This window comes from Pinus tabuliformis, chromosome 7 (genome assembly GCF_031772625.1).
Source record: "Pinus tabuliformis cultivar Carrire ecotype Pingquan chromosome 7, CPIR1, whole genome shotgun sequence".
NCBI lineage: Eukaryota > Viridiplantae > Streptophyta > Pinopsida > Pinales > Pinaceae > Pinus > Pinus tabuliformis.
Window position 1 is genome coordinate 1,068,362,848 of NC_142293.1, and position 18,808 is coordinate 1,068,381,655.

General features: G+C 37.8%; 1 pseudogene; it reads left to right on the forward strand.

Moving 5' to 3' along the window:
• Positions 1-12,618, forward strand: part of LOC149251305 (uncharacterized) — an 80,581-nt pseudogene extending 67,963 nt beyond the window's left edge.
• The last annotated feature ends 6,190 nt before the right edge of the window (positions 12,619-18,808 follow it).

Genomic DNA, 18,808 nt, shown 5'->3' on the forward strand with positions numbered 1-18,808 from the left:
AAGGAAATGTTGGAAATATCACATGCACTTAATAAATGGCAACCCTACCTAATGGAAAGACACTTCAAGGTAAAAACGGATCATGATAGTCTTAAATACATTTTAGAACAAAAATTATCTTCAGAAGAGCAGGAAAAATGTGTCACAAGGAAGTTGGGTTATGAATTTGAAATCATCTACAAAAAAGGGAGGCAAAATGTTGTGGTAGATGCACTCTCAAGAAAGGATGAGGATGTGGAAGCATTTCTTTGTGCCATTTCTATTATCCAACCAGATTGGATAAATGAAGCAAGGGATGAATGGTAGAATGACGAAGAAGTGTGCGAACTCATTCAAAAGCTAAAACAAGATCCAAGTACATTTGATACATTTAGCCGGAAAAATGATTCGTTATGGTACAAATATCACTTATACCTATGTAAGAATTCTCAACTCAAACAAAAGATTCTTATGCAATTGCACACTTCTCCCTTAGGAGGGCACTCAACATTTTAAAAAACTTATCGTAGGGTTAAGAAGGAATTTTTTTGGGATGGCCTTAAAGTGGATATTCAAAAGTCTGTGGTGGAATGTTTGGTTTGCCAACAAAATAAAGTTGAAACAATTAAGACTCCAAGTCTATTACAACCTTTATCCATTCCAAGCCAATGTTGGGAGGAGGTTTCAATGGATTTTATCATAGGTTTACCCAAGTCCGAAGGAAAAAGTGTCATCATGGTGGTAGTTGACAGACTTACCAAGTATGCACACTTTTTAGCATTATCTTGTCCATTTAAAGTTAGTACAGCTTCTATTGCATTTATGGAAACAATTCAAAAGCTACATGGAAACGCAAAGGTTATTATAAGCGACAGAGATCCCATTTTCACTGAACATTTTTGTACATAATTATTTTCTTGTCTCGATACTCAGTTAGCTCATAGCTCATCTTATCATCCTCAATCTAATGGGTAAACTAAGATAGTAAACAAATGTTTGGAAGGATATCTCTGTTGCTTTGTCTTTGATAAACAGACACAATGGGTCAAATGGTTGCCTCTGGCTGAATGGTGGTATAACACTTCCTTCCATATTATAGCAAAAATGACCCCACTTATGGCACTTTATGGATATCATCCACCATCCATCACATCATATTTAAGATAAAATTCTAAGGTTCAAGCAGTGGAAGATCACATTGAGCATCAACAACAAGTTCTCCAACTCTTAAATGATAACCTCACTTTGGCGCAGAATAGAATGAAACAATGGGCAGATCAACATCATAGTGAAAGAAGTTTTGATGTAGGTGACTCGGTATTCCTACGGCTACAACCATATAGACAAATGTCCCTCAAGCAAGCTAAGAAGGATAATAAATTATCACCAAATTATTATGGCCCATACAAGGTGTTACTAAAGATTGGTACTATGGCATACAAATTGGAGCCTCCCGTAGCTTCATGAGTGCACCCAATTTTCCATGTTTCGTGTTTAAAGAAAGTTATAGGTGACAAGCTCCCAGTTGAAACAATATTGCCAGAACTTGATGAGGAAGGAAAATCATATTGGAACCTGAAACAGTCATAGAAATAAGAACTCGATAGCTACGAAATTGATCAATTTTGGAGTATCTCATTAAGTGGAAGAACTTACCCACTGAAGATTCCACATGGGAGGATGAGAATTGTATACAGAAGCATCCAAAATTACTCAACCGTTGAGGACAACACATTTTTGAAGGAGAGGGGCATGTTAGGTCTCTATATTACTAGTGATTCCCCCATTGCTATTGTCATTGTAGGCCTTATTGTTATTATTGTGCCCCTGTTTTCCCCATATTGTTATTAGTGTGCCCCATAGAAGCCCACTGTTATTATTGTTGTGCCCTTATATTATTATTGTTATGTCGAATTTCATTATATTGTGACCCCCTAGACTCCTATATATAGAAAGGAGGTTTATTCATTTGTATCATCCAATAATTGTTCATTTGTGTAATGTAAAGGAGTTTGCCCCCTCGAAGAGGCTAATTTTGAAGTTGTTGATCTATCTTTTCTATCTTTTTGTGAGTTGGTTTCATAACAAAGGGTTTAAAGTAGATATTTTTGTTTATTTTTTCACATGGTGGTTTTTTGGTTTATTTTTATTATTCATTTTTGTTTCAATGGCTTCTTCATGGATTTCTTCTCGTTTTTCTCCTTTGAATTTTTCTGATATTGCAGGTTGTCCACATGAGTTACCAAACATATACATATGGGATACTTACTTGCCCCATTTTTATGATGACAAGGATGATGATCCAGTACATCACCTCATAGAGTTTCACGATTGCATTCCAAAGATGGCAGTACACCCATAGTATTATCCAACTAATACTAAAGAATATAAAGAACTCACCCATAGTATTATCCACCCATGGTATTTATGTTAGGTCCCTCTAATACTAGTGTAGCCCCTTATTGTTATTTTTAATGTAGCCCCCTTATTGTTATTGGTGTGTCAATGTAGTCCCCATATTTTTATTATTGTGCCCTATAGAAGCCTACTATTGTTATTGTTGTGCCCTTACATTATTATTGTTATGTAGGTTCTAATTATATTTGACCCCTTAGACTCCTATATATAAAAAAGTGGTCTTGTCATTTGTATCATCCAAGAATTGTTCATTTATGTAATATAAAATAGGTTTCCCCCTCGAAGAGGATAATTTTTAAGTTGTTTATCTATCTTTTCTTCTATTTTGTGAGCTATTTGCATAACATTTGGTATGAAAGCTTTGGATTTTAGGGTTTCGCTGCTTCAAACAAGTCATCTTGGTATTTTCGCTATAACCTTTTTTCTATGAAGCTTCAGAAGCTAAAATTTAGACCACATTGAGTCGAAATTGTGTTGCACATCATGTACAGCATATTGAGCTTGGTTCTCTATATTTGCAGAGATATGATTTGAGTAATTTAGGGTTTTTGCAGGCTCCAGAATTCAATCTCAAACAGGTTATATAGGGAAAATCGTCATAACTTTCTCTCGAGGATAAGCTTTGAATTTCATAAAGAGTGACTGAAATCACACAGATTCTAATTTCTTTTGTATTGTTTGTAGGGCCTAAGGTTGAGACAGTGACACATGAAACTTCGTACAAGTTCACTCTACTGAACCAGTATATAATCATGTCATCGTGGGTGATCAAGCATAACTCTTTCTTGGAGAATTGAATCTTGATCTAACTTTTGGGGTTGTAAATAATACTCAGAGAGATACCATAGGACAAAATTTTAGACCTTGAAGATTTGAATTTATAGAGATACAACATATTCAATATCGAGCTCCTATAAAGCAAGAAAAAGGTGTGTATTTTTTTTAAATTGGCATAAGTTTTGTTTAAAAAAAAATAGTTTAAAGTGATTCAAGGGGCATAGTGTAGCACAAATATCATTGTTTGATTCCAAAATGACTTGAAGCAAGAAAATTGAAACACTTAGTAAGAAACCAAAATTCTCTACTATGACGCATGAAGAAGAGGAAGAAATGCAACATGATATATCAAAATCACAAGACCAAGTGCAACAAATTTTGCTCTTGCAAAGAGTAACCAAAAATGAAATGGAAGCTAAGATGGATGTTTTGAATAATGGTTTAAAAATAGACATGGAAGGTTTGAAGGATCACATAGAAGCAAAAATGAAAGGCAACATGGAAGATTTGAAGAATGGTTTAAAAGCATACATGGAAAGTTTGAAGGAAGGTTCGACAAAGTTGCTACAAGAAATGCCTCCTAATGGCGAAAAGGTATTAGATGAAACTCATGTTGAGAACAAAAGGAATGTTAATCATGATTTCATAGACTCTAACTTTGGATTTAAGACCCACTATAATCCAAAGATCGATATGAGGAATTTTGGTGGCAAGGATTCGGTAACATGGATACTACATATGGAGAAATATTTTGATCTCCATAATGTACAACACACACAAAAGGTATACATTGCATATTTATATTTAGAATCCAATCAATTTGTATGGTATCGATGGCTTTTTTTCTCGTAAACCACTTGTCTCTTGTTCAATTTTTATAGAGGAAATGATAACACATTATGAGGATACAAAGAGCAACATCTTCTAAGGGTTCAATGGCGGAGAACATTGAGGAATTCCAAAAATAGAATATTAGGGTAAATGATATTACAGAGGAGCGTAGGAATGATGTCTTCATAGAGACTTTAAAGGATAACATCCAACATGAGTTTCTCCTTTGGGAACCTAATTAATTTGAGAAAGCATTCAGGGTGGCAAGGAAAGTTGAAAGAAAAATGATGGCAACGTGGAAGTCTACCACTCACAACTATAAAGATGGAAGTGTTGTTTCTCCTAGCCTCCCACAACCTACAAGGTTGACACCACAACAATTGGAGGAAAAAAGAGAAAAAGAGCTTTGTTACAGTTGTGATAACAAATACACTAAAGGTCATAACTGTGTTGGGAAGAAAATATTTTACGCAGATTGTGAAGAGGTGGAAGAAAAGGATCAAGAAAATTCAAAAGAAGAGGATATACACCAAAAACCTATTGGGTGTGGAGCCTTATTATCTTCTGTATTCAAAGGTTTCTGCCGGATGTATACCCCAGGAAGACTGTACACCCCTCCACGCGGGGGGGTGCGGGGGGGACTTTTCCCCCCCGTGGGGGTCCAGGGGGGTAAATCCCCCGGCTGGGGGGTCTGGGAGCTAGTGGTCCCCTGGCAGGGGTTTGGGGGCAGCGCCCCCCAAGCTTAAAATAGATGTAAAATTTCCTTGTAAAAGTCTAGTAATTTCTAGTCAATCTGGGTTGTTCATTAGGCGGATGATCTGACGGTAGAAGTTATGTTTAATTTATGGTTTTTTGCCCTAGAAGGAAACCACTCACTATATATGAGGGAATTGTATTGTGTCTATGTAGATATGTATTCTAAGTGAGGAAGAGAGAGGAGATTGAGAGCGAAGAGGGTGTTACAGCGGATCTGTTGTAGGTTGTATCTCTTCAGTTTGCTGGATAATATAATAAAAGGAAGGACTGGTTGTTTCTCCGTGGACATAGCCCAAACTGGGTGAACCACGTATATCTGTGTCTCTCTTGTTTTATGCATTTTCTGTGTTTATATTTCTGCAATATTTTATGTGTTCCATCGCTCTGTAATATATAATTTTCTAACAAAACCAACCCCAAATAAAGAAGAAATGAATCTTGCCATATCTTCGAATGCATTGGCAGGAATTACCACCCATCAAAATCTCAAGATAGAAGTACATATCAAGAAGAAAAAGTTAATAGTGTTGACTGATTCAGGTAGTACCCATAATTTTATTCATTGTAAGATAGCCAAGGAATTGAATTTCTTCCTACATATAGCACCAGAGTGTTAAGTGATGGTTGAAAATGGAGGAACTATAAATTACTCTGGAAAGTGCCATAACATCAAGCTATCCATGGCGGGATATGTATTGAATAGTCCAATGCTTTCCATTCCAATGGGTGGTCATGGTGTTGTATTAGGAGTCCAATGGTTACAATCTTTGGGGACGATAGCTTTTCATTTTCAAGGACTTTTCTTGATTTTTTTTTGGGAAGGAAAGGAATTTGAATTAAGGGGTATCGCAAGGAAACTAGGAAATATAACCACCTCTAATGGAATGAAAAAATTTCTAAAGAAATAACAACGGAGCGTAATTGCACAATTATGCTCACTAGAGGTTCAAACATTGAAATTGTCTATTTCTCCGAATCTCCAAAAAGTCTTGGATAGTCATTCCAAGGTATTTGAGACTCCCAAAGGCCCCCCACCTATTTGTGATCATGATCACGCTATTCATTTGATTCTAGGAAGTGTTCCTCCAAAAATCAGGTCTTATAGATATCCCTATTCCCAAAAGAGTGCAATTGAATGTATGGTTGCAGAAATGCTAGAGGTCGATACAATTCAACCTAGTAAAAGTTCTTTGTTTGCTCCAGTAGTATTGGTACAAGAAGGATGGATCATGGCGCATTTGTCTGGATTATAGAGAGCTCAACAAGCTCACTATTAAAGATAAATTTCCCATTCCTGTCATTAATGAATTGTTGGATGAATTACATGGAGCAATTTACTTCACCAAGTTGGATCTTTGTTTAAGATATCATCAAATTATAATGAAGAATGAAGGCATTCTAAAAACAACATTCAAAACTCATGATGATCATTATGAATTTTTGGTCATGCCTTTTAGCCTTACTAATGCACCTTCAACATTTCAAGGTTTGATGAATTCCATTTTCAAACCCTTCCTTATAAAATTTGTGATAGTATTTTTTCATGATATACTAATCTACAAGTCTTGGAAGGATCATGTTCAACATGCTGACAGGGTGCTCAAACTATTGGAGGAGAAACAATTATATGCAAAAACCTCCAAATGTTTCTTTGGAGTACAAGAGGTGGAATATTTTGGTCATATTGTATCTCATGAGGGTGTTAAGGTAGACCCTAAAAAAATTAAAGCCATTAAGGAATGGAAAATCCCCACAACCATAAAGCATCTTCGAGGATTTCTTGGGTTGACAGGGTATTATTGCAAGTTTGTTAAGAATTATGAGAGAATAGCGACACCTCTGGAATTATTATTGAATAAAGATGAATTTTCTTGGACTCTAGAAGTAATTGAGGCCTTTGAACATCTTAAAGAGGCAATGTTCCAAGAATTGGTCTTAGCTATCCCAGACTTTAGAAAAACCTTTATTATGGAATGTGATGTCTCAAGAAATGGATTTGGTATTGTTTTAATGCAAGAAGGAAGACCCATTTCTTTTGAAATTCATCCAATCAAAGGAAAGTATTTACTCGAACCTATTTATGAGAAAGAAATGTTGGAAATAATACATGCACTAAAGTAATGGTGACCTTACCTAATGGAAATATAGTTCAAGGTAAAAACATATCACAATAGTCTTAAATACTCTTTGGAACAAAGATTATCTTCAGAAGATCAGAAAAAATGGGTCACAATGATGTTGGGTTATGACTTTGAAATCATCTATAAGAAAGGGAAGAAAAATGTTGTTGAAGATGCACTATCAAGAAAGGATGAGGATGTGGAAGCATTTCTTTGTGCCATTTCTATTATCCAACTTGAGTGGATAACAAAAGCAAGGGATGAATGGAATAATGATGAAGAGGTCTGGGCACTCATTCAAAAGTTGCAGAAAGATCCTAGTACATCTGATACATTTATCTAGAAAAATGATTCATTATGGTACAAAGATCGCTTATATCTTTGTAATAATTACCAACTTAAACATAATATTAGTTTGAAATTGCACACCTCTCCCTTAGGAGGGAACTTAGGATTTTTAAAAGCTTACCACAGGGTTAAGAAAGAATTTTTTTGGGATGGCCTTAAATCTAATATTTAGAAGTTTGTGGAAGAATGTTTGGTTTTCCAACAAAATAAAGTTGAGACAATTAAGACCCTGCGTCTATTAGAACCTGTAGGCATTCCAAGTCAGTGTCGGGAGGAGGTATCATTGGATTTTATCATAGGTTTAACCAAATCTATAGGAAAGAGTGTCATCATAGTGGTAGTTGATAGACTTACCAATTATGCACACTTTTGTGCATTATCTCATCCTTTTAAATCTAGTACAGTTGCAACTGCATTTATGGAAATAATTAAAAAGCTTCACAAAAACCCAAAGATCATTGTAAGTGACAGATATCCCATTTTCACTTGAAATTTTTGGATGAAATTAGTTTTTTGCCATATTACTCAATTAGCTCATAGTTCATCTTATAATTGTCAACATGATGGGAAAAATGACATAGTGAACAAATGTTTCGAAGGATATCTTCGTTTCTTTGTATCTAATAAACAAACACAATGGTTCAAGTGGTTACCTCTAGCTAAATGGTGGTATAACACTTCCTTCTATAGTGCAACAAAAATGACCCCATTTATGGAACTTTATGGACATCATCCACCATCCATCACATCATCTTTAAGAGAAATTTTTAAGGTTCAAACAGTGGAAGATCACATCGATCATCAACATGTTCTCCAACTCTTAAAGGATAACCTCACTCTGGCGTAGAATTGAATGAAACAACAGGCATATCAACATCACAATGAAAGAAGTTTTGAGGTAGGCAACTAAGTATTTTTCTAGCTACAAACATACAAACAAATGTCCCTCAAGCAAGATAAGAAGGATAATAAATTATCACCCAAGTACTACAACCCTTACAAGGTGTTGCAAAATATTGTTACTAGGGCATACAAATTGGAGCTACCTACATCTTACCGAGTACACCAAATTTTCCATGTTTCATGCTTAAATAAGGTTATCGGTGACAAGCTTACAATTCAAACAGTGTTGCTAGAACTTGATGAAGAAGGGAAAATCATATTTGAGCCTAAAGAAGTCATGGAAACAAGAACCTGACAGCTACGGAATCGATCAATTTCATAGTATCTCATTAAGTGGAAGAACTTACCCGTTGAGGATTCCACATGCGAGGATAAGAGTTTCATAGAGAAGCACCCAGAACTACTCAAGCATTGAGGACAAACATTTTTGAAGGAGAGGGGTAAGTTGGGTCCCTATAATACTAGTGTATAGCCCCTTATTTTTATTGTTAGTGTATCTCCTTTATTGTTATTGTTATGTCCATGTAGTCCCCATATTGTTATTATTGTGCCCCATATAATCCCACTATTGTTATTGTTGTACCCTTACATTATTATTGTTATGTAGGCTCCGATATATTTTGACCCCTTAGACTCATATATATAGAAATGAGGTATTGTCATTTGTATCATCCAAGCATTTTTCATTTATGTAATGTAAAAGAGGCTTCCCCCTTGAAGAGGATAAGTTTTAGGTCGTTGATCTATCTTTTCTTCTATTTTGTGAGTTGGTTTCATAGCAATTTACCCATGGTAATGTAACTAAAAAAAGGCTATAAATAACAAGCCTCTTTTTGTAAAGAGGGCAGATGGTCTAGCACAATGTAGTTGCAACTATCATTTTCTGATCTAATGAAAGTCAATTCCTGATTTACTTTCTGTTTTGGTTTACTTTTGTTCTTTTCCTAGCACAACAATCACTCATATCTTGGGACCCCAAGATCCGGATCAGTGGTATTGGAGAGGGAGTTCCTACCTTGTTGAGTTTTTAATTTTATTGAGATCGAGGTTGTGTTTCAGATCGCAGTAAGACAATATGTAGAGTTGTCTTTCGATGATGGTAGAATTTGTTGCAAATCACAGTATAACTATGCAACCCGCTTCTTGAACGAGAAGCTCCTTCTGCGAGACTGCATTGGTGAGAGGCTTGGCAGATTGCGGGAGTCACTAGATCCTTGGATAATTGGCTTATTAGCTTGAATGGTGAAATCAATGGTTGGTTGATCTAGATCCATCTTTGTAGAGACATATTTTCTGTGTAGTTTTTTAGATCTCTAAAATCTTCCACCCATGCATTATGTGTCACAGTGAATAATTGGAAGGAAATTTTAGTTGTGTGGATCTACTACCATTAATAGCATGGTTGATTTATGAGTTATTTTATGATATATTTATTAATTTTTATATTGGTCCTCTATTGGCATGAGCTCAAGAATTTTCTTTGGAGGGCTTATATCAGAATCATATGCAGACCCTATAGGTTTTAAATTCATGTAATTTTCATCATTTTTTACAAATATTAGAAGATAACACAAATACCAAACTAATATATGGTTTGGTGAAATTTGAGTGAATTAGTGAGAAACAATGTAGTGTTGTAACCATTGGATCCTTTATAGTGAGACAACATATTCAACTACCTATGTTAATGTTGTTAGTGAAAACTAGTCTCAGCAAGTTTGGGTTGTGCCAAAAGGTGAGCTCGAATTCACTTGTGGGAAAACCTGAATATTGTGTCTTGAAAATGATGATTGTTTCTCATAGTAACTATTACAACTTCACATATAAAAAACCTCACAACTTTGGTAACTTTTGAAGGTATCTCCTCTTAGCATTCAACAATTTAGCTCAAGACATCACTCCTTAGGACAACTAAAGATCAAGTGTATAGTATAGGGTTTTCATGTCGAAATATGAGCTGATTCAGACAAGAAAGTAAAGGGAAAATTCTAGGGAAAAATGAGATTATGGAGCACCAACAATTCTTCCCCCACCTCAACATCGAGAGGAAAACACTCTATATGGATACCCAACAGAGCCCTATTATGTAATTCTTGATTCAACTCCAACTCCTTAGAGTAAGAGTAATGGGTGATTTCTTACCTATGTAGGATGTTGGGCTTTATTAATTGTCATGATTGTGGTAGCTTCTTATTTTATGTTCTCGCCTGATCCACAAATCAAAGTGGTCCGGATGTGGTTGAACAAGATAGATTGGAGAATAGAGAAATTTGTGAGGTCCTTTCTACCCCACTTATTTATGGACTTAAGCATAGGGTTGATGGTAAAGGTGACAAACAAGGACTACCTAGGCATTTATTATGATTATCTCAATGTGGGAATTACCTATCGAAAGGATAAAATTGAGCATGTCACTAGTGAGAAAAGCCTTATATTTATCCCCGGGGGACTTTGTATGTGGATGTGTTAGGCCCCTATACTACTAGTGTAACCCCTTATTGTTATTAGTACAACCCCCTTATTATATTGTTGTACCCATGTACTCCCCATATTGTTATTATTGTGCCCTTACATTATTATTGTTATGTCGACTCTGATTATATTATGACCCCTTAGACTCCTATATATAGAAAGGAGGTCTTTTCATTTGTATCATCCAAGAATTGTTCATTCTTGTAATGTAAAGGAGGTTTCCCCCTCAAGGAGGCTAAATTCGAAGGTGTTGATCTATCTTTTCTATATTTTTCTGAGCTGGTTTCATAACATTTGGTATCAGAGCTTTGGATTCTAGGGTTTCGCTACTCCAAAAAGGTCATCATGGCATTTTCGCTATAGCTTTTTTTCTGTGATGTTTTAAAAGCTAAAACAAAAACCCATTTGACAAGAAATCTCTCTGAACTGCGAGTCCCAATTTCATATCTTGTCGCACTTTAATTTATGTGATATGATCTAAGGAAGTTAGGGTTTTTCCAAGCTCCAGAATTTCATCTAAAACAGGTCATCGTGAATGTTTAGCTATAACTTGTTCGCTAAAAATTTTCAGAAGCAAAGCAAAACCCCATTTGATAAGAAAGCAGTCTGCACCTTGGGTCTAAATTTCAGGTCTTGTCTTGCTATATTTTCAGATATATTATCTGAGGAAGTTAGGGCTTTGCAGACTCCCAAATTACATCTTAAACAAGTGACCTTCAAAAAATCATCATAACTTTCTCTCTGAGCATCAAATTACAATTTCATAAGAAGTTATAGAAATAAGATAGACTGCAGTTTTCTGTGTATATTTTTCAGATCCGAAGTTCAAAAAAATGACATGTGGCACTTCATACAAGTTAGATCTTTTGAAAAGGTATATAATCGGGTCATCTTGTGAGATGGTGCATAACGCTTTCTTGGAAAATCCAATTTCGATCAGACTGGTGGCATTAGAAAGAGGACGGAGAGGGCTACTACAGCTCGTGATTTCAGAACTAGAAGATCCGAAATTACAGAGTTACAATTGTTTCAATATTGAGCTCCTAAAATTAAGAAAAAGCGAGATGAGGAAGTTTGATGGCAAGGATCCGGCAAATTGGCTACTACAGATGGAGAAATATTTTGATCTACATGGTGTACCACTGTTACAAAAGTTACGTATTACATTTAATTATTTAGAACCAAATCAATTTTTATGGGAAGGAAATGTTGGCAATACTACATGCACTTAAGAAATGGTGACCTTATCTAATGGGAAGACACTTCAAGGTAAATATGGATCATGATAGTCTTAAATACTTTTTAGAAAAAATATTATCTTTAGAAGAACAAAAAAAATGGGTCACAAATATGTTGGGTTATGACTTTGACATCATCTACAGAAAAGGGAAGAAAATTTTTGTTACAAATGCACTCTCAAGAAAGGATGAGGATGTGGAAGCATTGTTTTGTCATTCAAAAGTTGTAGAATATTGTCAGAGCTTGAAGAGGAACGAAAAATCATATTGGAACCTGGAGTAGTCACAGAAACAAGAACCCGACAGCTACGAAATCGATCAATTTCAGAGTATCTCATCAAGTGGAAGAACTTACCTGCTGAAGATTCCACATGGGAGGACAAGAATTTTATACAAAAGCATCAAGAACTACTCAAGCGTTAGGCCCCTATACTACTAGTGTAACCCCTTATTGTTATTAGTACAACCCCCTTATTATATTGTTGTACCCATGTAGTCCCCATATTGTTATTATTGTGCCCTTACATTATTATGTTATGTCATCTCTGATTATATTATGACCCCTTAGACTCCTATATATAGAAAAGAAGGTCTTTTCATTTGTATCATCCAAGAATTGTTCATTTTTGTAATTCAGCCCCGAAGAGGCTAAATTATAAGGCATTGATCTATCTTTCCTATATTTTTGTGAGCTGGTTTCATAACAAGATGCCACCTTGGACATCGAGGGCTTTCAAGTCATCACTGACATGATCCACTTGTTGAAGGATAAGTGAATAAACAAGGTGAACCTATTTGATGCAGATTTGAACACTCTCTAGGTGGTGGAAAATACCAATATTAAGGTCATAGTGGAAATTCCCAACAATTTCTTGCAGCATTGTCAGGCGGAAAGAGTCGATTGTGCGGACACAACTAACCTCCCTAGGAGCTGAAGACTCTCTAGTGACAAACAAGACAAACAAGAGCAATCCTTCTCTAAACATGCATTTACTATATGGGAAATCAAGTGTTTAGATCCTACCTGTAGTCCAACGCTGTTGTAGCAGTCCAGCTCCGCTGATCCGGATGAGCTCCTCCTTCACTTTGAAACCTGCATACACTAACAATCAAACGATTAAATAGCACTTGATAATCTCATAGGATAAAACATATTTAACACATAGACCAAGGAGTACATGAAACAACTCATAAATAACAAGTTATTGAGAAGAATGGACTCATTTGCATTAATAGGTAACAAAAGGAACAAATACAACCTGAGCCTTGGTGTTGTGCAAGTCCCTCCCAGGGTCCATCAAGAGTTCTCCTTTACTTTGACAAAGCTCACCCACTTCCAAATAGAACAAGCAAAGATGGCAATCTCTCCTCACAAGCTTCTAAATGGGAGTCCTAATTCCTGCAGCATCTACCCTTAGAAATGTATAGCTTCCAACCTCCTCTCCTTCTGGCCCAATGCCTGTATTTATAGTGCTCAAGAGGAAGTTAATCAGGTCCACCATCAATGGGATAATCCCCTCTTTGGATGGGATATCTCCCTTATTGATGGGATAAGTTCCTCTTTGGTAGGAGTGCATGAACCATCTGGAGGCGCTCAATACACGTCAAACAACCTTCTAGAATGCTCTAGAAATGACCACAAGTAACTTTTTAAAGATGAAACTTGCGCATTTTAACCTTTACAGGGGGACGCACCTGCCCCTTTACATATAGAGCGTCCAAAGACGCAGCTTTTGTGAACATTGGGTGCGTACCCGCAGGTAAGGTTGAGAGAACCTGCGTCCCCAGAGATAAATACATTTATAAAGACTTTCTCTCTTTTTGGAGTTTGACATGGAGAGCAGAGGCATAAGACTTGCCTAAGAGGATAGCATGACTGTTGATAGAGCCATACTAACTGTAAATAGTCATGGTGACATTTTTTAGTGTAACAGATTGCCCCCTAAAGTGCGAAGCCTGTAATAGATTAGGGTTTTGTATTATCTAGGAAGGGTGAAGCGCTTTATCATTTCAAGGATTATCTCGTGGAGAGCCTGGTCAGAACCTGCAATTTTCAACACAAAATACATGTATAAGATTATATCATCACTGAGGTAGGCATTCCCATACTCAGATTTAAACTTTAACTAACAGACTAACTACTCTGATACAGGAATGATCTTGTAGTTCATCATAATCATAGACTTTTGTAGACACAGTATGGGCGCAGCCATCTGTTTATGATTAGTCTACTTAGATAATGAATACAAAACTCCTCGCAGCCTGGATGGTGGAAACTAGATCCAGGGTCTTCATTTCTACTTCCCGAATTGGTACGATTCTAGCCATGCGAATAAATGAGTTGATGTCGAACATGGTAGAAACCACTTGATTACCAGTCGATGATGAAAACTGTTAACAAGCATGAGAGAGACCACCAGTAATGTCAATGGTTCTCAAAGTACCCAGTACAATCCATGAGATGTGAATGAATGAGTTGATGTCGAACATTTCACGGAATCCTTCGATCGAAAGTCAATGATGTAAACTGACGTCAAAGGCGAGAAACCTGCCATTGATGCATGCAGACTTCAAGGTACTGACGATTTCTAAGTCATCTCTCTAGATAATGTGCTGATGTCAATAGAAAGTGACTCGTTGCATGCAAGCCCGCAACACGAAATCATTGTTCAAGTTGAAGAAATGTTGTTGTAAGGACTGACTCAGGGATGGTCAAATGGATGACAAGTATTTTGCAGATGAAAGTTTTGCTTGCAGACCTCTTGAACACATAACGACACAACAGATGGCTTGGTGATAAACGACTCAAAGTTAATCCCCAGAACCCGGCTGAAGACTTTCAAAGTGGTTTGATCAACTGTGAGGTAAAAGATTTCCCAACCCAGGTGAATGAAAAGTGTCGTGTTCAAGAGTGGTAATAAAGTTTCTTCTGAGACAAAAGATAACAAACAGGTTCATTCTTCTCTCTTTTCCCCCACCATTTCTGGCAAGTACCTCTTTATTTTTAACAAGCTTGAGGAGGATAACATATGCTTGATTATAAGCTCATCCTTCGGATGAGTCCAACCTAGTTTTGATTCGAACCCTAGGAAGGAGTGGTTCATTCCTGTTTGTAATTGAACAGGTCCTTTACTGTGAAATGTTTAACGAGCCCAGTATAGGAGAAACTCGGCGTTTTTCAATTTTAGAGAGTCTGAAAAACTTAAGAAGACTCCAAATTGAACTTTTTCGTAGATTTGTGTCCCTCAAGCCCGAAAAAGTATAAAATAATACCTGGGGGAACCGCTTGATCTTGCGACCAAGGAGTACTTTCATAATTAGTGCCACTGACCTGAAAAGTAAAAAGCGATCAAGGACACGTCGTTTTATTTCCATATCGAGTTTGAAACGACAAAAACCTGGCAATCTTTTCCTGATTTTACGGTCAGAAAAGAGCTATAAGGGGACCGTCTTTTAATTCCGTTTTAACGAGTGTAAAAGAAACGCTCGGCAATCTTTTCATTTTTTAGGAGTCAGAAAAGGGCTTAAAAGATGACTCTGATATTTTGGTTCGTGAAAAATGACAATTTTCCTTCTAAATCCCTTTGTCCTGCACAAAAACGCCACATTACTCATACCTGTTTAAGATAGGCAAAAATACATCGAAAAACATCCTTCCATGGTGAAAAACGAACAAATTCATCCAAAAAACCTATAAAAAGACTTTTTACCATGTCATTTTTACCATTTTACTGTTGAGGTTGAAAAACGGGCTTTTGGCAAGAAACTTCCCGTGGTCGCTGCGGAAAATCCGATCGTCAGAATCGAACACTGTCTCTTCCAAGTATTTTACAACATCCTCCTCTTCAATTTCATCCGTTTAAAATTGTGTTTTAGGTTTTAGTTTTGATTTTGGGGGGTTTTGGGTTTCAAAGTGCGCTCTGCGGGGGACGCAGGTGCCCTTCGGGTGACCTGCGTCCCCCGACTTTTTCCTGTACAAGAAAAAGGTCAGGGGACGCAGCCCACCTTCAGGCCAGCTGCGTCCCGACGCTCTGTGTTCTAAACGCGGGGTGCGTCCCCCGCGAAAGGCGGAATTTGAAACCCCAAACTCCACAAACAACCATTTAAAATTTCCCAAATCAATTCTAATCTCTGTTTCTTGGTGTGTAGGGCACTCACCATGTTGGATTGGAGAGAAAGAGAGCACGAGGACGTTGATTTAGCCGCAATTGAACATCAACCTTCCATTGATGCCCTAAAAGCATGCGGGCTATATAAATACTGGGCCATACCTGGCATGAGGGCTCAGGTGAGATTCTTGGAATGGCTGGTTGAGAGATGGAATGTTCATGAGCAATGCTTTTACATAGGAGGGCACCAGCTCGAGATAGAGCCCTCTGACGTATACTTTCTCACTGGCTTGCCAAATAGAGGCGAGCAACTCAATCTAGCCGGGACTAGGCCGGGTGGCCAATCCCTTGCTAGTCTCCGGGCGGATTGGTGCACACCCAATGCACACCATGCGAAAGGCGTGGAAATCAAACACATCTCTCTGCATGAACTCAAAGTTATAGCTTTCATGGTTACCAGAATTTGCGGTGCAGCCGCTTTACATATTGCCTCCGGGTCCCAAATGCGGATGGCGATTGACTGTTACCAAGGCACCATTTTCAACTGGTGTGATGCTGTGTCGGCTAATATGAAGAGCCAACTGACTAGGGCAAAGAACGGACAACTGAAGACCTTTGGATATGGGCCTCTAGTTGTGAGCTTTGCCTTAGAGAGAGTTCCGATGCTGATCCCTCAGCAACTCACTGTTGATATCTTGGGTCCTGGGGAGCCAAAGCTGATACGATGGGTTACGGTGATGGCCCGGCATCCTGACGAGGGCACAGCGATTGTTCGATTCTCTGATAGTTATTTTCACTGGTTAGAGGACCAGGTTTTTTCGATCCAGGACTTTCCGTATGCCGGAGTAGATTTTCGAGGTGATCCGGACATGGTTCTTCCACAGGGAGAACAATGGGACGACATAGGTACTTTATTTTTCACAAGTTTTCAAATTATGTATTTTTTTGTTTTTTATATATCGTCTCAAAACTGACAGTACAAATTTTCAAAATGCAGATGTTGGTCCACAGCGCCCAGCCAACCTCCGGCCTTTTGAGAGGAGACATCTAGTTGCACTGGTACCGGCCCCACAGGACGCGGCTGCAGAGTCACTAGCTGAGTTGGAGCAGGATCTAGAGCGTCTGACGGTGGATATACCTGAGACTACCATAGATGATATTCCTATCAGACTTCAGCGCTATGTAGTCGCAGTCCCTGGACCGTTTAGGAGATTTTTGTGTAAGGTAGCCCGTGCAGTGGTGTCGTATAGGGAGCACCACCAGTGATTGGCTAGTCACTTTGTAGACACATGTGACATTTTTGACTTTTTGTACTTATCATTTTGCCGATCATAAGGTGTTTTTCAACCTATGATCGAAGACGATGTATATTTTTTGACACACTCCTATCTATATATATATCACTATTACCGGCTTATCTTGTTTAACATATGTGATGAAATGTTTTTAAATTTACTTGCATGATTATTGTAAATGTCTGTCCAACATTCGAGAAGCAATTGCATCTGCTAATGTATTTAAAGACCTTGGAATATGCTGATATTCAATGTAATCAAATTCACGCTCCAAGAGACGCACTCTCAAAACAATCTTAATAACACAGGATTTCTAATGGCATAAACTCTATTAAGCTGTAATACAACAAGTTCAGAATCTAACCTCACTATCAAACGTCGAATTCCAAATGAAATAGATTCGGATAATAATTCAACCACTGCACTGTATTCTGCAATGTTGTTCGTTGTTTGACCGAGGCTTACCCCATGCATAGAAACTAACTCGTCAGAGGGCGAATAAATAACCCAAGCTGCGGAAGAGATATTCCGTGTACTACGACAAGCACCATCAGCAAATCCGATGTATGTTTGGAGAGGCGTCGACATCTGCAATATCAAGAGTAAAACCAAGATAAGCCAGAATAACGACGAAAAACACACTCTCTAAGCTAAGCACACTGACTAACTAACAAACATACTAGCTAGAAAGAAAACCTAACCTAACTAAAAATTCTCCATACCCACCATTTAAGCATAATACCTCTTTAGGTAAAGTCCATTTCTGGGTTTACCCAAAGAGTCCCCATCAAAATCTACCAGCTCATAAGCCCCTTTTGCTAGCTTTCGCTTTACAATGTAGGGTCCATGCCACATAGGAACGAATTTTCCAGCACCTAGCTTATCGTTAGCTTGATCATATAATAGTACTAGGTCTCCCTCCGAAAAACTTCGAGGGGTCACATTTCTATCATACTGAGCTTTCATTCGCTTCGCGTGAGTCTCGATTGCCAATGTAGCGTCACGTCGAGTCTCATCTAATTTAGCTAAGTACAATAAACGTTTCTCCTCTTCGGAAGTAGCTGGAAGTAATTCGACAGCCATTTGAAGTGATGGGATTTCGCATTCAATGGGTAACACAGCTTCCAAGCCATAAACTAGCTGGAAAGGAGTGAACCCTGTTGAAGTTTTCACTGAGGTTCGGTATGCCCATAGCGCTGAAAATAACATGTTGTGCCAGTTCGACCGATGAATACCAATGGTTCGTCGGATCATGATAACCAGAACTTTGTTGATAGACTCAACCAAACCATTGGCTTGCGGATAATAAGGAGTAGAGCTATCGTGGCGCAAACCAAGCTGGCTTGTAAGCTCAGTCATCATGATGTTTCGAAAATGGCTCCCATGGTCAGTAATGATTGCTTGTGGGACACCAAACCTAGTTATAATATGATTGAATACGAAAACTGCAGCTGTTTTGCCGCTTGCGTCGAATGTAGGCATCGCCTCGGCCCATTTAGTAAAATAATCAACCGCGAGGATGATATACGCATGCCCCCCAGCCGAGTGAGGGTTACAAGTAA